The sequence below is a fragment of the Cherax quadricarinatus genome, unplaced genomic scaffold (assembly GCF_038502225.1).
Source record: "Cherax quadricarinatus isolate ZL_2023a unplaced genomic scaffold, ASM3850222v1 Contig315, whole genome shotgun sequence".
Lineage (NCBI taxonomy): Eukaryota > Metazoa > Arthropoda > Malacostraca > Decapoda > Parastacidae > Cherax > Cherax quadricarinatus.
In genome coordinates, this window is record NW_027195341.1 from 146,250 (window position 1) to 173,056 (window position 26,807).

At 40.4% G+C, this 26,807-nt stretch overlaps 1 protein-coding gene across 1 annotated transcript in view; it reads right to left on the reverse strand.

Moving 5' to 3' along the window:
* Positions 1-26,807, reverse strand: part of rempA (intraflagellar transport protein rempA) — a 178,168-nt gene that overhangs the window by 139,612 nt on the left and 11,749 nt on the right. The gene's annotated exons all lie outside the window — the stretch shown is intronic.

The window sequence follows — 26,807 nt, forward strand, 5'->3', positions numbered from 1 at the left end:
GTGGTGGTGATGGTGGTGGTGGTGGTGGTGGTGGTGGGGGTAGTGGTGGGGGGGGGGTAGTGGTGAACATTTTTTTTATTGTTTTTGTAAACAAGTTTTGTAAACAATATATTCATAATTATGTTTGTGTGCTTATTGTGTTGTATACAATGAGTGTATATATGTACATTGCACCTTACTTTGGTCTCATAGGCCACATAAGTTATGTGAAAAAATAAAATAGTGAAAAAAACAACAAACCTTCAAATACAAGTAAACTAAAGTTTACCGGGTGAGCGGCAGTCGCAGCTGTTGCCATACGCGGCTTATTTTCTGTAAACTTCACAGCTCTATATCTCAAAAATTACTGATGGCAATTTTTTTTTTTTTGGACTAAAACACTCAGAAAAATAATCTTAACATTTTCATAAGAAAAAATAATTTTTTTTTTCGAATATTTTGCGACATAGAACGACAGTTTCAGAAGGGGCCTGCGACAGTCAAAGGGTTAATGAACGCATCGCATAACATTAAATCCGCCTAACGAAGTGTTTGAGTGTAAAAATTTTGCCTCGCTTAACGATAAAAAACTCGCCCAACGTGATTTGTCCGGGACCTGTCCACGCTGCCCTGTGGGTGCCAGTGTTTACAAGCCAGCCGGTGCAGTCGCATCTACGCATACATTCAGTACATTTCACATTATCCCAGTGTTTTTAGTGCTTGTAACTGCAAAATGAGTCATCATAGAACCCAAGAAAGCTTCTAGTGCCAACCCTGTGGTAAAATGGGTGAGAATTAGTAAGGAATTGAAAAAAGAGATTAAGGAAATGTGTGCGAAGTGGGTTGAACTGCAAACCTTTATGGATGAAAATCACCCTAACACAGCTATTGCAAGCCATGCTGGTGACTATTACAATGACAATGTTGTGGCCCATTTTAGGCAAATCTTAAAGGAACGTGAGGTACAGAACTCTATGGACAGATTTGTTGTACGACAGAGGTCCAGTGACTCTCAAGCTGGTCCTAGACGTGACTAATGAACAGAGAATATGTTATTTTAGTGCCAAGAATGTCTGCATTGTTTATTCTGGACCCTATTTTGAAATGGGGATCTTTTTTAATGTGTGTAACATTGACCAAATTGCCAATTTCTGACGACTTTATTGGATAGTTAAAATTGATAAATGGGCAGTTTATTGTACTCAATTGATAGAAAAAACGGAGTTCTAAAGAAATTGCTACGAGTTCGGTTGACTAGAAAAATAGAATTGGCCAAAAATAGGGCTCAAAGTCAGCAAAATCGCCAATGCGTATACGTGTATCACCAAGATCGCTAACTTTGCGGGAGCATAATTCCGTAAGTTTTCGATCATATTTCATACTTTTGGTATCATTACCATCGGGAAAAGATTCTCTAACATTTCATAAGAAAAAGTATTTTTTTTTTTTCAAATATTTTTCAACATAGAATGACAGTTTCAGAAAGGGACTTGCGACAGTCAAAGGGTTAATAATCAAAATCAACTACCTCAGTATATGTGATATTACTAGTGAGAATTAGCCACCTTAAGTTACATATTTTTCTTAAATTACTATTCCTTGCTTAAATTTTGTCTAATAACCCTTTGACTGTCGCGGTCGTATATGTACGTCATAGGAGATACCGTGTTTGACGTATCTATACGCATAAATTCTAGCGGCTTCAAATCAAGCAGGAGAAAGCTGGTAGGCCCACATGTGAGAGAATGGGTCTCCATGGTCAGTGTGCACCATATAAAAAAAATCGGGGAGCCAGTGGTGCATTGTGGGAATACCATTTCAGTCGTCCTTTTTCAGCATGTCTAGCGGTAAGAAATATGTGACTTCCCTGCAAATCTGGGACTCTTCTCTTCCCAAGTGATGCTCTAACACAGATGGAAGTGTCAATGAAGATCAATTTCATGATTTCGAGGAGTTTGAGACCAAAAGCAATGGAGGAGGTGGAGGTGGAGGAGGAGGAGGAGGAGGAAGAGGAGGAAGAAGAGGAGGAAGAAGAGGAGGAGGAAGAAGAGGAGGAGGAAGAAGAGGAGGAGGAAGGAAGGAGGAAGAGGAAGGAAGGAGGGAGGAGGAGGAAGGAGGGAGGAGGAGGGAGGAGGAGGAAGGAGGGAGGAGGAGGAAGGAGGGAGGAGGAAGAAGGAGGGAGGAGGAAGAAGGAGGGAGGAGGAAGAAGGAGGGAGGAGGTGGGAGGGAGGAGGAGGAAGGAGGGAGGGAGGAAGAAGGAGGGAGGAGGAGGAAGGAGGGAGGGAGGAGGAGGAAGGTGGAAGGTGGAAGGAGGAGGAAGAAGAAGAATAAGAAGAAGAATAGGAATAATAATAATACCTAATAATAATAATATGTAATAATATGTTCCCTTGAGGCATGAAAACAGTTCACCCCATGACAGTGACAAGATAAGGGGAGATAACATCTGATAAGAGCTGACCTTTGATGAGCGTAAACGAGGGTGGAGGGAGGGGGGCAGCTGTCCATCTGTCAAGAGCCAGGAGGAGGAGGAGGAGGAGGAGGAGAAGGAGAAGAAGGAGGAGGAGGAGAAGGAGAAGGAGAAGGAGAAGGAGAAGGAGGATGAGGAGGAGGAGGAGAAGGAGGAGGAGGAGGAGGAGGAGGAGGAGGAGGAGGAGGAGGAGGAGGAGGAGAAGGAGGAGGAGGAGGAGAAGGAGGAGGAGGAGAAGGAGGAGGAGGAGAAGGAGGAGGAGGAGAAGGAGGAGGAGGAGGAGGAGGAGGAGGAGGAGGAGATGATGACGAACAAACATTTGTCTGTCTGTCTATTTGTCTGTCTGCCAAACTCCCTGTCTATCCGTCTAGCTCTGTCTCAGAGAGAGCCACAAGACTGTCATCATCACGTTTACTCACATCTTCAAGCAGAGTATAGCACTTTGTCTGGATTTTTTGGGTTATCCTAGGTAATTTACACTATGTATAGTTGTATTTATGTGTACCTGTGAGACAGAGATAGACAGAGAGAGAGAAAGAGAGACAGATTGAAAGAGATAGAATGAGGGAGAAAGATAATTAGATAGAATGGAGGGGGAAGCAGCATCGGACCCCATTGTTTTGACAGGCGGTAGGGGGAGTGACTAATGAGACAATATGTCATTTTGACAGCTGCCGACTCCTGACTCAAAACAATTATAAGCCACACACTCGCACACAAGACAAGCTTGCTGAAGGGTGATAATAGGAGTTTTATGAAAGTATCTAGTGACTATATATGTGTATATATATTGTAGAAACCAGAAGCAAGAAGGGAAGGCAGGAATGAAGGAAGGACTAGATGAAAGGAAGGAAAAAAGTAATGAAGGACAGATGAAGGAATGTAGGAAGAGAGGTGGAATGCCCTCCAGGTAGCCTCCAGGTAGGAAAGGAATGAAGGAAATTAGGAAGGAATGATGACACATGACCATTTACCTAGGATAACTACATAACACAACTGCCTGCTAATACTTTGAAGAAAGCTGCTCAGACGAGGTGTTTTGTCTTTGCACATAAAAAAAAAATTCAACAAAAATGCACACACACTGATTTTGTGTGTGAGAGTGTAAAACACCATTGTGTATGACACCATGTTTTATGTGTAAGAGTGTAAAACACCACTGTGTATGACACCATGTTTTATGTGTAAGAGTGTAAAACACCACTGTGTATGACACCATGTTTCAGAGAGTTCCACAAGCTGCAGAACTTCTAGGAGTATGTTCAGTGACTGTATATTGGTATATATATTATAGAGCAATAGTAATAAAAAATTTTTTGTTTTGTTTGTTTTTGTAAACAAGTTTTGTAAACAATATATTGATAATTATGTTTGTGTGCTTATTGTGTTGTATACAACGAGTGTATATATGTACATTGCACCTTACTTTGGTCTCATAGGCCACATAAGTTATGTGAAAAAATAAAATAGTGAAAAAAACAACAAACCTTCAAATACAAGTAAACTAAAGTTTACCAGGTGAGCGGCAGTCGCCGCTGTTGCCATATGCGGCTCATTTTCTGCAAACTTCATGCCTCTATATCTCGGTAAGTACTGATGGGAAAAATTTTTTTTTGGGACTAAAACAATCAGAAAAATAATCTTAACATTTTCATAAGAAAAAATAATTTTTTTTTTTCGAATATTTTGCGACACCAGGAGACACTTCAGGATTGGGCCCTTCGACAGTCAAAGGGATAAATACTATCTGTCAATTTTGCAACCCCATTTTTTTTAAATACTATAAATTACTATTACAGTGGGCCCCCGAGTTTCGTGATTAATCCGTTCCAGACAGCCTGCCGAAAGTCAAAATTCATGAAACTCAAAACCATTTTCCCCATAAGAAATAATGGAAATAAAATTAATCTGTTCCAGACACCAAAAATATTAAAATAAAATATTGATTGCAAAAAGGATTTAGGAGTTCTGGTTAGCAGTAATCTAAAACCAGGACAACAGTGCATTAGTGTTCGCAATAAAGCTAACAGAATTCTTGGCTTCATATCTAGAAGTATAAATAATAGAAGTCCTCAGGTTGTTCTTCAACTCTATATATCCTTGGTTAGGCCTCATTTAGACTATGCTGCTCAGTTCTGGTCACCGTATTACAGAATGGATATAAATGCTTTGGAAAACGTACAAAGGAGGATGACAAAGATGATCCCATGTATCAGAAATCCTCCCAATGAGGATAGACTGAGGGCCTTGAATCTGCACTCTCTCGAAAGGCGTAGAATTAGGGGGAATATGATCGAGGTGTATAAATGGAAAACAGGAATAAATAAAGGGGATGTAAATAGGGTGCTGAAAATTTCCAACCAAGACAGGACTCACAGCAATGGTTTCAAGTTGGAAAAATTCAGATTCAGGAAGGATATAGGAAAGCACTGGTTTGGTAATAGAGTTGTGGATGAGTGGAACAAACTCCTGAGTACAGTTATTGAGGCTAAAACGTTGTGTAGTTTTAAAAATACGTTAGATAAATACATGAGTGGGTGTGGGTGGGTGAGTTGGACCTAACTAGCTTGTGCTGCTGGGTCTGGTACAGTGCTCCATCTTTGAGTGGGGATGACCAGACTGGGTGGGTCATTGGGATAATCTGGGGGGTGGGTCATTGGGATAATCCGGGGGGTGGGTCATTGGGATAATCCAGGGGGTGGGTCATTGGTCTAATCCGGGGATGGGGGGACATGGACCTGCTCCGCATGGGTCAGTAGGCCTGTTGCAGTGTTCATTCTTTCTTATGTTCTTAAATTAAATAAAGATTTATATACTGAAAGCAATCAGAAATCAAATGTACATGCATATAAAAAATAATAACAACATTACACATACCTTTACTGAAGACTTCTGGGTTGATGGAAGACAGGAGGAGGGGATAGGAGGAAGGTGTACACTATTGTTTGGAAGAAGAATCTCCTTCCATTAGGACTTCAGGTAGCAAGTCCTTTTCTGGGGTTACTTCCCTTCTTCTTTTAATGCCACTGGGAACAACTTGAGAGTCACTGGACCCCTGTCGCACAAAATATCTGTCCAAAGAGGTCTGTTTCTGGCATTTCTTTAAGATTTGCCTGAAGTGGGACAAGGTTTTGTCACTGAACATATTGCAGATATGGCTTGTTTCAGCTTGGTCAGGGTGATACTTTTCAACAAAACTTTGCAACTCATTCCACTTTGAACATATGTCCTTAATCACCGAAGAAGGCACCTCCTTCACCCTCTTTTCCACCTCCTCTGAAGCAAGTTCCTCAGCTGTGGTCTGATGCTGTTCCAGTTGAAGCTCTTGCAGTTCGCCAGTGGTTAGCTCTTCCCTGTGGTCCTCCACCAACTCTTCCACATCCCCGTCACTCACCTCCAACCCCATGGACTTGCCCAATGCCACAACACCTTCCACAACAGGCAGAGGGTCGGCAGGGTCAGGGTCTGCCTCAAACCCTTCAAAATCCCTCTGGATTATGTTCTTCACTTTCTTTACCAAAGGGCTTGCACTAGCTTTCCTTTGGCCCATAGTGACTTATTTAGCAGTTGCAATCACAAAAAACAATTGATTATTACGTATGAACCCGCGGGGTGATGGTCACGTGTTGGTAAACAATGGCACACTGAGCGTGAATGGCATGGGAGATTGGCTTTGTGTGCACAGTGACGGGCAGATGGGTACCGGACGGTCGCTGAATCAAGAGTCTAATCACGAAACTCGAGGCCAAATTTTTCCGAAAAAACTTGCCAAAAGTCGGATTTCACGAAAGTCGATGCTGCCGAAACTCGAGGGTCCACTGTACTCGCTAAAAAATTTGTTTAATACCATAATTACTATCAGTCCATTCTACTTTTGTGCATTTTTTGCAGATTATTGATTATCATTACTTGTTAAAAACTTGCTTTAATACCACATTTATTATCAGTCCATTCTACTTTATACAATTAATCTCTACATTCTCTTAGTGTAGTTCTTTACTTTTAACCCCTTGGGGGCCGTGCCACAGATCTACAGCTATACGTTGAGGGTCCAAACCGTAGATCTATGCCAAAATTCTAGCGGCTACAAATTTAGAGCGAGAAGGCTGGTAGGCCTACATGCGAGAGAATGGGTCTGCGTGGTGGGTGTGCGCCATGAAGAAAAATTCTAGGTGCCCGCATAGCATTGTGGGAACGCCGGCTCAGTTACCTTTGTTCACCATGCCTCGTCGCAAGGCAGCTCTCACTCCAAGGAAAATTGGGACTCTCCTCTTCCTATCTGATAGTTCTGACTCTGATGGAAGTGGAAATGAAAACGAATTCTATGGTTTTGATCAGTTAGTGACCGAAAGGAATGACCAGGATATCGATAATAGTGCAGAAAATCCTTACGATCATCAACCTTCCACCTCTGGTATGGGCACGTCTCAAGTCACATTCAGTTGTACCTCGTCGCAAGAGAAAACTAATACAGTAAGGCCCCGCTTTATGGCGTTTTGCCTTACGGCATTGTGCTAATACGGCAATGTCAGATTATGACCAAAATTTACTATACGGCAAGCGGTCTTTTAAATACGGCGCCCCCCCACCCGGTTTGTTTACATTTTCTGTGACCACATCTATTATGTCAGGAAACTTTCCAAAATTTCAAGTGTTTTAACCCTTTGACCGTCACAGGCCCCTTTCTGAAACTGTCATTTTATGTCGCTCAATTTTTGAAAAAAAAAAAAAAAAAAAGTTTTCTTATGAAATGATAGAGAATCTTTTCCCGATGGTAATGACACCAAAAGTTCGAAATTTGGTCGAAAACTCATGGAATTATGCTCCCGCGAAGTTAGCGGTCTCGGCGACATATGCGTATCGGCGATTTCGCCGACTTTGAACCCTATTTTCAGCCAATTCCATTGTTCCAGTTGACCAAACTCATAGCTATTTCTTTAGAACTCCATTTTATCTATCAGCTGAGTACAAGAAACCTCCCATTTACTAATTTGGATTACCCAATATGGTGGTCAGAAATTGGCAATTTGGACAATTTCACGCAAACTAAAAAAGATGCCAATTTCAAAATAGGGTCCAGAATAAACAAGGTAGACATTCGTGGCACTAAAATAACATATGCTCTGTTCATTAGTCACATCTCTAGGCCCCTCTTATATTATTATTGCTATCTATTTTGATTTTTTATTCATACAAAAAAATACAAAAATTACTGTTATGCAGACTACTGCATTATTGTAAAAATGGTATATATAATATCAGTGCACTAGTGTGGTGTGATTTATTTACTCATGAACATTGGTAAAAATCGAACATTTCCGCTACTTTGAGCTCAGTTTCAAGGACGTTTTCATCGTCAAAGTAATGAAAATCATCTCTATTTCTGTAATATGTTTTCCATTTTATCACCTAAGACCATGAAAACGCGAATACAACGATAAATACTATACGAAAATACACCTCAAAGTCGGCGTTTTATTCCAAAAAAACGATCAGTTTTTTTTTCTCATTACGCAATGTGTGCTGCAGGATTTTTTTTATGTGGTGCACACTGACCACACAAACCCATTCTCTCACATGTGGGCCTACGAGCTTTCTCCTGCTTGATTTGAAGCCGCTAGAATTATTGAGTATATATACGTCAGAAACATTGGCTCGTAAGACGTATTTATACGTCGAAAACAGTCAAAGGGTTAAAGTTACTGCATATTTTATATGTACTCTGATAATTATACTTATGTGTACCTGTACCTAAATATACTTACACACTGTGCTGGTGTGCAGGTACACATTAAAATGGCTAAGTCTCTCTCTACTCATGACGCCAATACTAAGATAAGATTTCGTTCGGATTTTTAACCCCGGAGGGTTAGCCACCCAGGATAACCCAAGAAAGTCAGTGCGTCATCAAGGACTGTCTAACTTATTTCCATTGGGGTCCTTAATCTTGTCCCCCAGGATGCGACCCACACCAGTCGACTAACACCCAGGTACCTATTTGCTGCTAGGTGAACAGGACAACAGGTGTAAGGAAACGTGTCGAAATGTTTCCACCCGCCGGGAATCGAACCCGGGCCCTCCGTGTGTGAAGCGGGAGCTTTAGCCACCAGGCCACCGGGCCACTCTTGGGCACACTAAATGTCTTTATTTTACATCAATATAGGCATTTTCATTAACCCTTTGAGGGTCGACAGGCCCTCACCGAGACTTGTTCTCAGGGTCGGCCAAATTTAAAAAAAAAAAATTATTTTTTCCTATGAAAAGATAGAGAATCTTTTCCCGATCATAATGACACCAAAAGTATGAAATCTGATGGAAAACTTACGGAATTATGCTCTCGCGAAGTTAGCGGTCTCAACGATGTTTACGCATCGAAGATTTTGCCCACTTTGAGCCCTATTTTCGGCCAATTTCAGTGTACTAGTCGACAAAAATCACAACTATTTCTCTAGAACTCCATTTTTTTCTATTGGAGTACAAGAAACCACCCATTTACTGATTTCAACTATCCAATCCAGTGGTCAGAATTTAACAATTTTGCCAATTTCACACAAATTTCAAAATATGCCAATTTCCAAATAGGGTCCAGAATAAATAAGAAAGACATTCCTGGCACTAAAATAACATTTCATCTGTTCGTTAGTCACATCCCCAGGCCCCTCTTGTATTTCTTTTGCTTTCCACTTTCAATTTTTATTCTTACAAAAAATAGAAGATTTACTGTTATGCAGACTGCTGCATTACTGTAGAAATGGTATAAATAAGATCAGCGCACTTGTGAAAGAATATTAGACTCACCAGTTGACGTGTATTGGATGCTTGGCATGATTTGTTTACTTTAGAGCTTTGGTAAAAATCGAACATTTCTGCTACTTTGAGCTCAATTTCAAGGTACTTTTCACTGTAACACCAGTCAAAATCATCTCAATTTCTGTAATATGTCTTCCATTCTATAAAATGAGACCAACAAAACTAGAATACAACAATAAATACCATACGAAAATACAGTGGACCCCCGCATAACGATGGCATCACATAGCGATTTTTCCGCATAACGATTACTTTTATCGCAAAATTTTTGCCGCGCATACCGATTAAAAACCCGCTTACCGATTTTCGTCCGAGACGCGTCCAATGTGCCCTCAGCCAGCCTCACATGTGCCGGCCGTCCCATTGTTTACCAGCCAGCCTCCGCGGTAACATCCAAGCATACACTCGGAATATTTCGTATTATTACAGTGTTTTCGGTGCTGTTTCTGGAAAATAAGTGACCATGGGCCCCAAGAAAGCTTCTAGTGCCAACCCTGTGGTAAAAAGGGTGAGAATTAGTATGGAAATTAAGAAAGATTTTGAAGGGTTTGGGGCTAACCCTGAGAAGCCTATGCCAGTTGTGGAATCCATTGTGCCTACTTCAAAGATTAAGGAAATGTGTGCACAGTGGGTTGAACTGCAAACCTTTATAGATGAAAATCACCCTGACACAGCTGTTGCAAGCCGTGCTGGTGACTATTTCAATGACAATGTTGTGGCCCATTTTAGACAAATCGTAAAGGAACGGGAGGTACAGAGCTCTATGGACAGATTTGTTGTGCGACAGAGGTCCAGTGACTCTCAAGCTGGTCCTAGTGGCATTAAAAGAAGAAGGGAAGTAACCCCGGAAAAGGACTTGCTACCTCAAGTCGTAATGGAAGGGGATTCCCCTTCTAAACAGTAAGAAGATAATGCTCTCCCCTCCTCCCATCCCATCAATCATCACCAGATCTTCAATAAAAGTAAGTGTCATTTAATTGTGCATGCCTTTTTCAGTTTGTGTGTATTAAAATTAACATTTCATGTGGTAAAAAAAAATTTTTTTCATACTTTTGGGCGTCTTGCACGGATTAATTTTATTTCCATTATTTCTTATGGGGAAAATTCATTCGCATAACGATTATTTCGCATAACGATGAGCCCTCTTGCACGGATTAAAATCGTTAACCGGGGGTCCACTGTACAGTGCAAATTCGCTGTTTTATTCCAAAAACATAAGAACATAAGAACATAAGAAAGGAGGAACACTGCAGCAGGCCTGTTGGCCCATACTAGGCAGGTCCTTTACAATTCATCCCACTAACAAACATTTGACCTACCCAATTTTCAATGCTACCCAAGAAATAAGCTCTGATGTGCAAGTCCCACTCAAATCCAACCCATCCCACTCATGTATTTATCCAACCTAAATTTGAAACTACCCAAAGTCCTAGCCTCAATAACCCAACTAGGTAGACTGTTCCACTCATCTACTACCCTATTTCCAAACCAATACTTTCCTATGTCCTTTCTAAATCTAAACTTATCTAATTTAAATCCATTACTGCGGGTTCTCTCTTGGAGAGATATCCTCAAGACCTTGTTAATATCCCCTTTATTAATACCTATCTTCCACTTATACACTTCGATCAGGTCTCCCCTCATTCTTCGTCTAACAAGTGAATGTAACTTAAGAGTCTTCAATCTTTCTTCATAAGGAAGATTTCTAATGCTATGTATTAATTTAGTCATCCTACGCTGAATGTTTTCTAACGAATTTATGTCCATTCTGTAATATGGAGACCAGAATTGAGCTGCATAATCTAGGTGAGGCCTTACTAATGATGTATAAAGCTGCAGTATGACCTCTGGACTTCTGTTGCTTACACTTCTTGATATAAATCCCAGTAATCTATTTGCCTTATTACGTACGCTTAGGCATTGCTGTCTTGGTTTAAGGTTGCTGCTTACCATAACCCCCAAGTCCTTTTTGCAATCTGTATGGTTAAGTTCTACATTATTTAACTTATAAGTGCTAGGGTTATGGACACTCCCGAGCTTCAGAACCTTGCATTTATCTACATTGAACTGCATCTGCCACTTTTCTGACCAAGAGTAGAGTTTGTCTAAATCCTCCTGAAGTTCCCTAACATCTACGTTTGAATCAATTATCCTACCTATCTTCGTGTCATCGGCGAATTTGCTCATATCACTAGTAATTCCTTCATCAAGATCATTGATATATATTATAAACAACAACGGGCCCAAGACTGATCCCTGTGGAACGCCACTTGTTACTGATCCCCACTCGGATTTAACCCCATTTATGGACACTCTTTGCTTCCTGTCTGTGAGCCATGATTCGATCCACGAGAGCACCCTTCCCCCAATGCCATGAGCTGCTACTTTCTTCAACAGTCTTTGGTGCGGAACTCTATCAAATGCCTTACTAAAATCTAAGTAAATAATATCAAATTCTTTATCGTGGTCAACAGCCTCAAAAGCTTTACTGAAGAAAGTTAATAAATTAGTTAGACAAGACCGGCCTCTTGTGAATCCATGCTGAGTATCATTAATCAAGCTATGCTTATCGAGATGGCTTCTTATAATCTCAGCTATAATTGACTCTAGTAATTTGCCTACAATTGAGGTCAGGCTTATTGGGCGGTAATTTGACGGTAACGACTTGTCCCCTGTTTTAAAAATAGGAATTACATTAGCCATCTTCCACATATCAGACACTGCACCTGTTTGAAGAGATAAATTAAAAAATATTAGTTAATGGTTCACAGACTTCCATTTTGCATTCCTTTAGAACCCTTGAAAAAACCTCAACACAAAGTTTTTTTTTTCTCATTATGTACTGTGTGCTGCAGGATTTTTTTTATACTGTGCACACTGACCACACAGACCCATTCTTTCATATGTAGGCCTACCAGCTGTCTCCCACTAGATTTGAGGGCGCTAGAATTTAGGCGTACTAGTACGTCAAAAACCCTGGGTCGTAAGCTGTACTAGTACGGCCGAAACCCTCAAAGGGTTAATCCATCTATGATATTTTCCTCAAAATTATTTATGAAACCCATTACATAGCATATATACATTATACATACACTCAGAATAAAAACTGATGTAAATATAAGATTTGTTTACAAAGCAGCTGTGTAGGTGGTGTCGGAAGATTTACGTTTTTTCTAGTCAAACACTGGGGGGTAACTGTAGAAAAATATTCTTTTCGTATGCCTTTACTCTATGTATAGCAATTCACGACCCTTGTGGGTTTAGTGCTTTTTATAATAAATAATAATAATAATAATTATTATTATTATTAATAATAATAATAATAATATTATTATTAATAATAATAATAATAATAATAATATTATTATTATTATTATTATCATTATCTTCATTCACTACCTACACTGACTTTATACCAATAAATACTACTCACCTCTTACTATATTAAGACTACACATATTTTAAGGTAAATAATGAATGTACTGTATGTGTATTTTACCTCTCTGGGATGTTTTAAATATCGTATATTAAGTATGAGATGGGGAGCCAGTGCTACCTACACCTGGGCTACCTGCACCTGGGCTACCTGCACCTGGGCTACCTGCACCTGGGCTACCTGCACCTGGGCTACCTACACCTGGGCTACCTGCACCTGACTTCTTACAAATAAGTACTACTCACCTCTCTCCCTACATTAAGATTACAAATACTTTAGGATAAGTAATGAATTTACTGTGACTGTATTTTACTTTGTGTGTTTTTAATGCCTGGTTCTATTACTAACTTAATATAATTTAGTGTAAACTTGTTGTCTGGCATTTATATGCATTTATAAATGGAAAAAATGGAGTTCTGCCTTCCGGCGATGTCTGCTTTCCGGCGACAGCCTGGAACCTAACCCGCCGTATAAGTGGGGCCCTACTGTATTTTCGATTGGCCAGGCCTCTGACTTCAGTAATGATGATGACATTGACGTGGATTGTGATTTTATTGCTCTTGATGATCATTCAAGTAGTGATAGTGAGGAAACATTTTCACCAGTGAAGCATCAGTATATACGCCGCCGCATGCGCTCGAGTAGTATTCCCTATGCAGTGCCCAGGGGACGGAGAACATCCCGGAGTACATCCCGTGGCCCTACACCAGGAATAGACAGTGAAAGTGAGGATAATGTGGCTACACTTGGCATGTATAGACGACAGGCATCAGTAGGTGGTGGTAGTGGTGATGGTGGTAGTGCCACAGCCATGCATGACTCACCAGCCCAGGCTGGGACCCACACCACTGACTCCTCAGCTCAAGGACAAAGCGGAGCGTCAGCCACCAGCCCACCACAACCACAACTACCAGCACAACCAGTTTATGATGTCCAGTATCCACCAGCAAACCGTATCTGGGATTGGCAGCAAAATCCCAATTTTGTTCCCAAGCCCCACCAGTTTGACGACTCTCAAAGTGGAATTCTACCTACTTGTCCCCTTGGAAACACTGCAATTGAACTGGAATTCTTTGAACTATTCTTTGTCCAGCCCTTGATGGAAACTATTGTCAGGGAAAGTAACAAGTATTTTGAGTACACCATGGCAAATACAATGATATCACCACAGTCAAGACTACACCGGTGGAAAGAGACAACTGTTGCAGAAATTTACAGCAGGGCCCCGCTTTACGGCGTTTCGCTTTACGGCATTCCGCTAATACAGTCATCTCAAATTATGACCAAAACTCGCTATACGGCTCCCCCCACCTGACTTTCTAATACGGTCACTGCACCCCACCCGGTTTGTTTACATTCTCTGTGAGATCCGTAAGCACTAAGTCTCTCCATTTTGTCTGGAAACTCCAAAATTTCAAGTGTTTTTAAAAGTTATTTCATATTTTATATATACTCTGATAATTATACTTATGTATACCTGTACCTAAATAAACTTACATACTGTTCTGGCATGCAGGTACACATTAAAATCAGTAAGTGTGTCTTATGTCTCCAGACGCCATATTAGTAATGATGATAATAATCATCGAGTCTCATTTAAATGTCGTATATTATGTTAATATACACATTTTCATTAATCCATCTATGATATTTTTCAAAATTATATAATAAACACGATGCATAACATATAAATATGATAAATACACCCCACAGTAGAATATATAAACATAAATATGAGATGTGGTAGCAGATGACTTGCACAAGTGACGCCATATTAGAAATAATAATAATAATAATAATAATAATAATAATAATAATAATAATCACCGAGTCTCATTAAATATCATATACTGTATTACATTAATATACACATTTTCATTAATCCATCCATGATATTTTTTTCAAAATTATATAATAAACATGATACATAATATATAAAAATGATAAATACACCCCAAAATAGAATAAATAAACATAAATATCAGATGTGGTAGCCAGATAACTTGTACAAGTGATGCCAAGAATAACATTTTCTCTAATCTAACATAAGAGAAAATGTGTTACTGGGGGTAACTGTAGAAAATTATTCTTTTCGTATGTATGTAAGTTTATTCAGGTATACACAAATACAAATGTTTCCTGAATAAAGATTCCCATATGTTGCATAAGTGTCTCAATCTTCAACATAGATTATCATACATAACAGCATATGTGTAGAGTACCTAGGATAACCCAAAAAAGTCAAAGTGACTTATTTCCAATGCCTTCACTCAGAGCGTCATTTCTTCTCAAAATGATGTTACATGAGAATGGGAGTGTTCTTCTTTATTTATTCTACCGTATCAATGTAGAGACAACTTGTACACAATGTAACTTGTACACAAACCAGACGTGTACACTTTGTTGTTTACAAAACTTACCTTCGCCTGGTTTATTTACATAACTCTGCTCCTGTCCTCCCTCATGCACTCTTTCTCTCTCTCTCTCTCTCATTTATTCATTTTATCTCATTTACTTACTCCTGACCCTACATTAAAACTACAAATATTTTAAGGTAAGTAATGAGTGAACTGTATATACATTTTATCATCTGGGATGCTTAAATATCATAGATTAGTATGTGTGGGTGGGTTGGCCTGGTATGGTAGCCCGGCTAGCTACCATACATACCACACTTGATTTCTTACAATAAATACTACTTGTCTCACCCTAGATTAAGACTACAAATATTTTAAGGTAAGTAATGAGTGAACTGTATATGCATTTTATCGCTCTGGGATGCTTAAATGTAATAGAATATTATGTGGCCTGGTATGGTAGCCTGGCTGACTACCATACATACCACACTTGATTTCTTACAATAAATACTACTTGTCTCACCCTAGATTAAGACTATAAATATTTTAAGGTAATTAATGAGTGCACTATGTGTGTATTGTACTTTTTTATTGTTTTTTGATGCCTAGTTCTATTGCTAACCTAATATATGTTAGTGAAAACTCGTTATCTAGTATTTGTATGCATTTATAAGTGGAAAAAAAGGGTGTTCCACTTTACGGCGATTTTCGCTTTACGGCGGTAGCCTGGAACCTAACCTGCCATATAAGTGGGGCCCTACTGTATTTGCTTTTTGCAACAATAATGCTTATGCCTCATGTCTATAAGTATAACATAAAATCATACTGGTCCACATTTTGGCTAATTTCTACCCCGGCCTTCAGTGAAATCATCCCAGTGAACAGGTTTATCTTACTGTTACGTATGTTGCACTTTTCTGACAAAGCCAGGCCTGACAGAAGTGACAGGTTATACAAGATTAGAAATGTTTTGATGTATCTGAAACAAAAGTTCAACCTGTACTTTTATCCATTCAAGAATCTTGTAATTGACGAGACTTTGATTTTGTTCAAAGGTACTGTCGTTCAAACAGTATATACTGAGCAAGTGGAAACGCTTTGGTATAAAACTGTTTGTGACTGTGACAGTGGCCTGGTATTGGATATTGTTGTATACATGGGAAGTAAAGCATTGAAAGATACCAGGATGTTATTACTGGTACATAAGCCCTTTACTCAGTGATAACTGGTACATAAGCCCTTTACTCAGTGATTTCTTGCGAGTGAACATGACAGATGTACATGGCACAGTGCATTCTAATCATAAACATATGCCCAGGTTCAATGCAGGCACTCGTGGTGATGAGCTGCAGGTGTTTACTGCCAATGACATCATGGCATTACGGTGGCATGACAAACAAGATGCCACATTGTTGACAACCATTCACCCTAACGAAATGCAAGACAGTGCCAAAATTGATAGTGACTAATGAATGTATTCGAAAACCAGAGACAGTGATTGATTTTACACAAAACATGCGCTCGGTTGACAAATGTGACATACAGATTGGCTTTGCTGATTGTGTTCCTAAGAGTTACAAGTGGTACATGAAACTTTTTCTTCCATTTCATGGACATTTCAATGCTCAATGCATATAATATGTACCAAATGAAGATTGGCAACAGACCACCATATGGTGAATTTTGTTTGTCCGTTGTCAGACAACTCATAATGAAGTACACCTACCATCCGACTTATAACCAAGCTTGGTTCCGGCCAACCTGTCGTAAGTCAAAATGGACGTAAGTCGAACCTTTGAAAATTGCCGACATACTGGGTAGGGCATAATGTCAAACTTTTCCTATATAAACTACCTACATAGTACTGTAATGTAATGTACAATCATTATTTCATTCTTTTTACCATAATTTACTTCTATTGTTACATTTTAATTACAGTGGACCCTCAACCAGCGATATTAATCCATTCCTGAGAGCTCATCGTTAATCGAAATAATCGTTAGTCAAGTTAATTTTCCCCATAAGAAATAATGGAAATCAAATTAATCCGTGCAAGACACCCCAAAGTATTGAAAAAAAAAATTTTTACCACATGAAATATTAATTTTAATACACACAAACTGAAGAAGACATGCACAGTTACATGACACTTACCTTTATTGAAGATCTGGTGATGATTGATGGGATGGGAGGAGGAGGAGAGTGTTGATCTTCTTAGTGTTTAGAAGGGAAATCCCCTTCCATTAGGACTTGAGGTGGCAAGTCCTTTTTTGGTGTTACTTCCCTTCTTCTTTTAATGCCACTAGGACCAGCTTGAGAGTCACTGGACCTCTGTCGCACAACATATCTGTCCATAGAGGCCTGTACCTCCCGTTCCTTTATGACATTTCTAAAGTGTTTCACAACATTGTCAGTGTCACAATTAAACACTTGTTCAGGTTACAATTCTTCACTGTCTATGTACTCCTTGAATTCCTGCACATATTTTTCAGCTGCTTTTTGGTCCAAACTGGCAGCCTCACCATGCCTTATCACACTATGTATGCCACTACGATTCTTAAATCTCTCAAACCAACCTTTGCTGGCCTTAAACTCACATCACCATTAGTTGCTGGCATTTTTCTAATTAAATCCTCATGCAACTTCCTAGCCTTTTCACATAAGATCGCTTGAGAGATGCTATTTAGTGCTATCTGTTTTTCGTTTATCCACACCAATAACAGTCTCTCAACATCCTCTATCACTTGCGATTTCAGTTTCGAAAACATAGTTGCACCTTTGGCAAGAACAGCTTCCTTGATTGCCGTTTTCTTGGCCACAATAGTAGCGATGGTTGATTGGTGTTTTGTGTACAACCTGGCCAGCTCAGACACACACACTCCACTTTCATACTTAGCAATGATCTCTTTCTTCATATCCATAGTAATTCTCACCCTTTTTGCTGTAGGGTTGGCACTAGAAGCTTTCTTGGGGCCCATGGTGACTTATTTTGCAGGTGCAATCACTAAAAAGGCTGTGATAATATGAAATGTTTCGATTGTATGCTTGGAAGCGACCGCGGTGGCTGGCTGGCTTGTAAACACTGGCCAGAAGTGGACGCATCTCAGATGGAACGAATAGGGTTGGTCGAGTTTTTTAACGCTAGTCGAGGCAAAATTTTTGTGTTAAAATGTATCGCTAGTCGGATTTAACGTTAATCGATGCCATCGCTGGTCGAGGGTCCACTGTATTTATGTACTGTATATAATGTATACATGGTAGTGAACTGTATTGTAAATTTTACATCACATACAGTATCATATGTTACTGTTATCTTTAAGTATTGTCGAGACAGTGAATGGGAGAATACCACTGGTAGTGTCATTCTGCCAGAATGTAGTATAATCTATACCCTAATTAAAAGAAACAACTCTGGAACATGTGTAATACGTAGCTGGCTGGCTGACTGAATGTGGCGCGCGCTCGTTCTCATTCTCGTTCTCTCTCTCTCGTTCTCTCTCTCGTTCTCTCTCTCTCTCTCGTTCTCTCTCTCTCTCTCTCGTTCTCTCTCTCTCTCTCTCGTTCTCTCTCTCTCTCGTTCTCTCTCTCTCTCTCGTTCTCTCTCTCTCTCTCATTCTCTCTCTTGTTCTCTCTCTCTCTCTCTCTCTTTCTCTCTCTCTCTCTCTCGTTCTCTCTCTCTCTCGTTCTCTCTCTCTCGTTCTCTCTCTCTCTCTCTCTCGTTCTCTCTCTCTCTCTCTCGTTCTCTCTCTCTCTCTCTCTCACTCTCTCTCTCTCTCTCGTTCTCTCTCTCTCTCGTTCTCTCTCTCTCTCTCTCTCTCGTTCTCTCTCTCTCTCTCGTTCTCTCTCTCTCTCGTTCTCTCTCTCTCTCGTTCTCTCTCTCTCTCTCTCGTTCTCTCTCTCTCTCTCGCTCTCTCTCTCTCTCGTTCTCTCTCTCTCTCTCTCGTTCTCTCTCTCTCTCGTTCTCTCTCTCTCTCTCTCGTTCTCTCTCTCTCTCTCTCGTTCTCTCTCTCTCTCGTTCTCTCTCTCTCTTGTTCTCTCTCTCTCTCTCTCATTCTCTCTCTCTCTCTCTCTCTCTCGTTTTCTCTCTCTCTCTCGTTCTCTCTCTCTCTCTCTCTCAGGTACATGTAAGTGAAGTTATCATACATAGTATAAATTACCTAGGATAACCCCAAAAATCCAGACAAAGTCCTATACAGTGGATCTGTGCTCCAGTGCCCTAAATTAGTAATATTATCAATAAAAATTATTATTATTATTATTACAATAATACATTATTTTATTTTTTTTTATTATCACACCGGCCGATTCCCACCAAGGCAGGGTGGCCCGAAAAAGAAAAACTTTCACCATCATTCACTCCATCACTGTCTTGCCAGAAGGGTGCTTTACACTACAGTTTTTAAACTGCAACATTAACACCCCTCCTTCAGAGTGCAGGCACTGTACTTCCCATCTCCAGGACTCAAGTCCGGCCTGCCGGTTTCCCTGAATCCCTTCATAAATGTTACTTTGCTCACACTCCAACAGCACGTCAAGTATTAAAAACCATTTGTCTCCATTCACTCCTATCAAACACGCTCACGCATGCCTGCTGGAAGTCCAAGCCCCTCGCACACGAAACCTCCTTTACCCCCTCCCTCCAACCCTTCCTAGGCCGACCCCTACCTCGCCTTCCTTCCACTACAGACTGATACACTCTTGAAGTCATTCTGTTTCGCTCCATTCTCTCTACATGTCCGAACCACCTCAACAACCCTTCCTCAGCCCTCTGGACAACAGTTTTGGTAATCCCGCACCTCCTCCTAACTTCCAAACTACGAATTCTCTGCATTATATTCACACCACACATTGCCCTCAGACATGACATCTCCACTGCCTCCAGCCTTCTCCTCGCTGCAACATTCATCACCCACGCTTCACACCCATATAAGAGCGTTGGTAAAACTATACTCTCATACATTCCCCTCTTTGCCTCCAAGGACAAAGTTCTTTGTCTCCACAGACTCCTAAGTGCACCACTCACTCTTTTTCCCTCATCAATTCTATGATTCACCTCATCTTTCATAGACCCATCCGCTGACACGTCCACTCCCAAATATCTGAATACGTTCACCTCCTCCATACTCTCTCCCTCCAATCTGATATTCAATCTTTCATCACCTAATCTTTTTGTTATCCTCATAACCTTACTCTTTCCTGTATTCACCTTTAATTTTCTTCTTTTGCACACCCTACCAAATTCATCCACCAATCTCTGCAACTTCTCTTCAGAATCTCCCAAGAGCACAGTGTCATCAGCAAAGAGCAGCTGTGACAACTCCCACTTTGTGTGTGATTCTTTATCTTTTAACTCCACGCCTCTTGCCAAGACCCTCGCATTTACTTCTCTTACAACCCCATCTATAAATATATTAAACAACCACGGTGACATCACACATCCTTGTCTAAGGCCTACTTTTACTGGGAAAAAATTTCCCTCTTTCCTACATACTCTAACTTGAGCCTCACTATCCTCGTAAAAACTCTTCACTGCTTTCAGTAACCTACCTCCTACACCATACACTTGCAACATCTGCCACATTGCCCCCCTATCCACCCTGTCATACGCCTTTTCCAAATCCATAAATGCCACAAAGACCTCTTTAGCCTTATCTAAATACTGTTCACTTATATGTTTCACTGTAAACACCTGGTCCACACACCCCCTACCTTTCCTAAAGCCTCCTTGTTCATCTGCTATCCTATTCTCCGTCTTACTCTTAATTCTTTCAATTATAACTCTACCATACACTTTACCAGGTACACTCAACAGACTTATCCCCCTATAATTTTTGCACTCTCTTTTATCCCCTTTGCCTTTATACAAAGGAACTATGCATGCTCTCTGCCAATCCCTAGGTACCTTACCCTCTTCCATACATTTATTAAATAATTGCACCAACCACTCCAAAACTATATCCCCACCTGCTTTTAACATTTCTATCTTTATCCCATCAATCCCGGCTGCCTTACCCCCTTTCATTTTACCTACTGCCTCACGAACTTCCCCCACACTCACAACTGGCTCTTCCTCACTCCTACAAGATGTTATTCCTCCTTGCCCTATACACGAAATCACAGCTTCCCTATCTTCATCAACATTTAACAATTCCTCAAAATATTCCTTCCATCTTCCCAATACCTCTAACTCTCCATTTAATAACTCTCCTCTCCTATTTTTAACTGACAAATCCATTTGTTCTCTAGGCTTTCTTAACTTGTTAATCTCACTCCAAAACTTTTTCTTATTTTCAACAAAATTTGTTGATAACATCTCACCCACTCTCTCATTTGCTCTCTTTTTACATTGCTTCACCACTCTCTTAACTTCTCTCTTTTTCTCCATATACTCTTCCCTCCTTGCATCACTTGTACTTTGTAAAAACTTCTCATATGCTAATTTTTTCTCCCTTACTACTCTCTTTACATCATCATTCCACCAATCGCTCCTCTTCCCTCCTGCACCCACTTTCCTGTAACCACAAACTTCTGCTGAACACTCTAACACTACATTTTTAAACCTACCCCATACCTCTTCGACCCCATTGCCTATGCTCTCATTAGCCCATCTATCCTCCAATAGCTGTTTATATCTTACCCTAACTGCCTCCTCTTTTAGTTTATAAACCTTCACCTCTCTCTTCCCTGATGCTTCTATTCTCCTTGTATCCCATCTACCTTTTACTCTCAGTGTAGCTACAACTAGAAAGTGATCTGATATATCTGTGGCCCCTCTATAAACATGTACATCCTGAAGTCTACTCAACAGTCTTTTATCTACCAATACATAATCCAACAAACTACTGTCATTTCGCCCTACATCATATCTTGTATACTTATTTATCCTCTTTTTCTTAAAATATGTATTACCTATAACTAAACCCCTTTCTATACAAAGTTCAATCAAAGGGCTCCCATTATCATTTACACCTGGCACCCCAAACTTACCTACCACACCCTCTCTAAAAGTTTCTCCTACTTTAGCATTCAAGTCCCCTACCACAATTACTCTCTCACTTGGTTCAAAGGCTCCTATACATTCACTTAACATCTCCCAAAATCTCTCTCTCTCCTCTGCATTCCTCTCTTCTCCAGGTGCATACACGCTTATTATGACCCACTTCTCGCATCCAACCTTTACTTTAATCCACATAATTCTTGAATTTACACATTCATATTCTCTTTTCTCCTTCCATAACTGATCATTTAACATTACTGCTACCCCTTCCTTTGCTCTAACTCTCTCAGATACTCCAGATTTAATCCCATTTATTTCCCCCCACTGAAACTCTCCTACCCCCTTCAGCTTTGTTTCGCTTAGGGCCAGGACATCCAACTTCTTTTCATTCATAACATCAGCAATCATCTGTTTCTTGTCATCCGCACTACATCCACGCACATTTAAGCAACCCAGTTTTATAAAGTTTTTCTTCTTCTCTTTTTTAGTAATTGTATACAGGAGAAGGGGTTACTAGCCCATTGCTCCCGGCATTTTAGTCGCCTCATACGACACGCATGGCTTACGGAGGAAAGATTCTTTTCCACTTCCCCATGGACAATAGAAGAAATAAAAAAGAACAAGAGCTATTTAGAAAAAGGAGAAAAACCTAGATGTATGTATATATATATATGCATGTGCGTGTCTGTGAAGTGTGACCAAAGTGTAAGTAGGAGTAGCAAGATATCCCTGTTATCTTAGCGTGTTTATGAGACAGAAAAAGACACCAGCAATCCTACCATCATGCAAAACAGTTACAGGTTTTTGTTTCACAGTCATCTGGCAGGACGGTAGTACTTCCCTGGGTGGTTGCTGTCTACCAACCTACTACCTAAAATAATACATATGTACTAATATTAACCCTTTAACTGTCGCAACCCCCAATCCTGAGATGTCTCCTGGTGTCGCAAAATTTAAAAAAAAAAATGATTTTTTCTTATGAAATGATAGAGAATCTTTTCCCGATTGTAATGAGACCAAAAAAACGAAATTTGATGGAAAACTGACGGAATTATGCTCTCGCGAAGTTAGCGACCTCGGCGCTGTTTACAAATCGGCGATTTCGCCCACTTTTGAGCCCTATTTTCGGCTAATTCCGTTGTTCCAGTCGCCCAAACTCATAGCTATTTCTTTAGAACTCCATTTTTTCTATCGATTGAGTACAAGAAACTGCCCATTTACCGATTTTAACTACCTAATAATGTGGTAAGAAATTTGCAATTTGGCTAATTTCACGAAAACTAAAAAATATGACATTTTCAAAATAAGGCCCAGAATGAACAATGCAGACATTCCTGGCTCTAAAATAACATTTTCTTTGCTCATCAGTCATGTCTCCAGGCCCCTCTGATATTACTCTTGCTTTCTATTTTGAATTTTTATTCAAACAAAAAATAGAAGACTTACTATTATGCAGACTACTGCAATACTGTAATAATTGTATAAATAACATCAACCCATTCATGACTGCATATTAGAATGTCTAGTTGGACATTTATTGGACAATAGCATCATTTGTTTACTTTTGAACATTGGCAAAAGTCAAACATTTCCCCTACTTTGAGCTCCATTTCTAGGTTCTTTTTATAGTAAAATCAATCAAAATCGCCTCTATTTCTATAATAAGTTTTCCATTCTATCAAATGAGACCAAGAAAACGAGAATACAACCATAAATACTATACGAAAATAGACCACAAAGTCGGCATTTTAATTAAAAAAAAACGGTGGGAGTTTTTTTTTCTCATTATGCACTGCGTGCTCCAGGATTTTTTTATATGATGCACACTGACCACACAGACCCATTCTCTCACATGTGGGCCTACCTGCTTTCTCCTGCTTAATTTGAAGCCGCTGGAATTTATGAGTATATATACGTCAAACACTGTACCTCGTAAGACGTATATATACGGCCGCGACAGTCAAAGGGTTAATAATAATAATATTAACCCTTTGACTGTTTCCGACGTATAAATACGTCTTACGAGCCAATGTTTCTGACGTATTTATACGCACAAATTCTAGCGGCTTCAAATCGCGCGCCAAAGGCCTGGTAGGCCTACACGGGAGAGAATGGGTCTCAGTGGTCGGTGTGCACCCTGTGAAAAAAATCTCGGACCTAGCGGTGCATTGTGGGAACGCCATGTTGTCAGTCCATTTTCACCATGCCTCTCGGTAAGAAGTTCCTCACTCCTCGCCGGATTGGAGGTCTTTTGTTCCCAAGTGATAGCTCTAACAGCGATGAAAATGTCAGTGACAGTGAATTCAAGGGTTTTCAAGTGAGTGTTACCGAAAAAAGTGCCCAGGATAACGTAAATAGTGACGAAAACCCAGATGACCCACAACCTTCGACCTCTGGTGCTGTGCCGGCTTGTTCACATTCACCTTCGCCTGTACCAGGACGAAAGAGGAAACTATTTGGTCGTGTACAACACCCTGATGATAGCAGTGATAGTGATAGTGATAGTGATAGTGATTTCAAGGTCATTGAAAGCAGTTCTAGTGACAGTGAGAGTGAATATTCCCCAGTGAAGCGCCAGTATGTACGACGTAGCATGCGGTCTGGTAGTGTTTCATATGTTGTTCCAAGGGGAAGGAGAAACTCTGGGAGCACATCCCGTGGCCCAACACCACGACCTGATAGTGAAGATGATGATATTGTAACGATGGGTATGAATGGTGACAGTGAGGGAGGAGGCAGTGGTGGTGATAGTGAGGGTGGCACGGCCCATGTGGCACCATCACCGGGCCACGCTACTAGCCACGCGGCTGACTCAGCAGAAGAACCAGCCTCACCCTACCCCACACTGCCACAACCTGCACCACCACAACCTGCACAGCCACAACCACAGCCACAACCACGGTACAATATCCAGACCCCACCAGCAGACCGCATCTGGGATTGGCAGGACGGTGACGAGTTTGTTCCCAGTCCCCATGACTTTGATGAAACACAAAGTGGAATAAAGCCATCTTGTCCACTTGGGAACAATGCCAGTGAACTGGACTGCTTTGAGTTATTCTTCGATGAACCCCTGATGGACATCATTGTCAGGGAAACCAACACATACTGTGAATACACCATGGCAAATACAATTCTCTCACCAAAATCACGGCTACACAAGTGGAAGGAGACAACTGTGGCAGAGATGTACCTGTTTTTTGCCACAATAATGCTTATGCCACATGTGTATAAGCACACTGTCACCACATACTGGACAACAGATCGCCTGATTTCAACTCCAGGTTTTAGTGACATTATAGGTGTCAATCGTTTCCTGATACTGTTGCGTATGTTACACTTTTCAGACAAAACCAGGCCTGACAGAAGCGACAGGTTATATAAGATAAGAAATGTGTTTATGTACCTGAAACAAAAGTGCTGCATGTATTTTTATCCCTTCAGGAAGCTTGTTATTGATGAGTCCTTGATTTTATTCAAAGGAAGACTCTCATTCAAGCAATATATACCAAGCAAGAGGAAACGCTTTGGTATAAAGCTATTTGTACTGTGTGATTGCAGAAGTGGTCTTGTTTTAGATATTATTGTGTACACTGGCAGTAATACTTTGAGAGATACCATGAAGTTATTGGGTATCTCTGGTGATGTGGTTCGAACAATGATGGAACCATATCTTGGTAAGGGGCATATGTTATTTACTGATAACTGGTACACAAGCCCCTTACTCAGTGATTTCTTGCGAGTGAACTTGACAGACGTGTGTGGCACAGTGCGTGGTAATCGCAAACATATGCCAAGGTTCGACGCTGGCACTCGCAGAGGTGAGGTGCAAGCCTTTGCTGCCAATGACATCATGGCATTTCGGTGGCATGACAAACGTGATGTCACATTGTTGACATCAGTTCACACAAACGAAATGGTACCCAGTGGCAGGGACAACAGAGAGACCAATGAACCCATTCTAAAGCCTGCAGCTGTCATGGACTACAACCTCAATATGCGCTTAGTGGACAAATGTGACATGCAGATTGGGTTTGCAGACTGTGTACGCAAGAGTTATAAGTGGTATATCAAACTTTTTTTCCATCTTGTTGATATCTCTATGCTAAATGCTTATAACATATACAAGTTGAAGACCAACAAAACACCAAAATATGGTGAATTTTGCCTGTCAGTAATCAGACAAATAATTGCAAAGTACAAAGGAGCAACTCCTGCAATAGACCAGCGCCCACAGACGTCATCTCGTTTGAGGCCTGGTGATCACTACCCCATACAACTGCCTCCTACTACTGCCAAGAAAAATGCTCAGAAGAGGTGTTATGTATGTATGCATACCACAAAACGCCCACAAACACGCAGAGACACTCGTTTTATGTGTGAGGAGTGTGAAGTGCCCCTCTGCATATACCCATGTTTCAAAGAGTTCCACAAGCTGCAGCAGTTCTAGGAACGTGGTTAGTGACTGTACATATGTATATATATTATGGAACAATAGTAATAAACATTGTTTTGTATTGTTTGTTTGTGTAAACAAAGTGTATACACAAACTAATAGTGATAAAGTTTGTTCTGTTATTGTGTTGTAAATAATGAGTGTATATTTGAACAATGCACCTTACATTGGTCTCACAGGCCACATAAGTTACCTGGAAAAGAAAAATATTGAAAAATGCAAGAAACCTTTGAATTAGAGTAAATAAAAGAATACCGGGCGGGCGGCAGTCGCCGCTGTTGCCATACGCACGTCGATTTCTG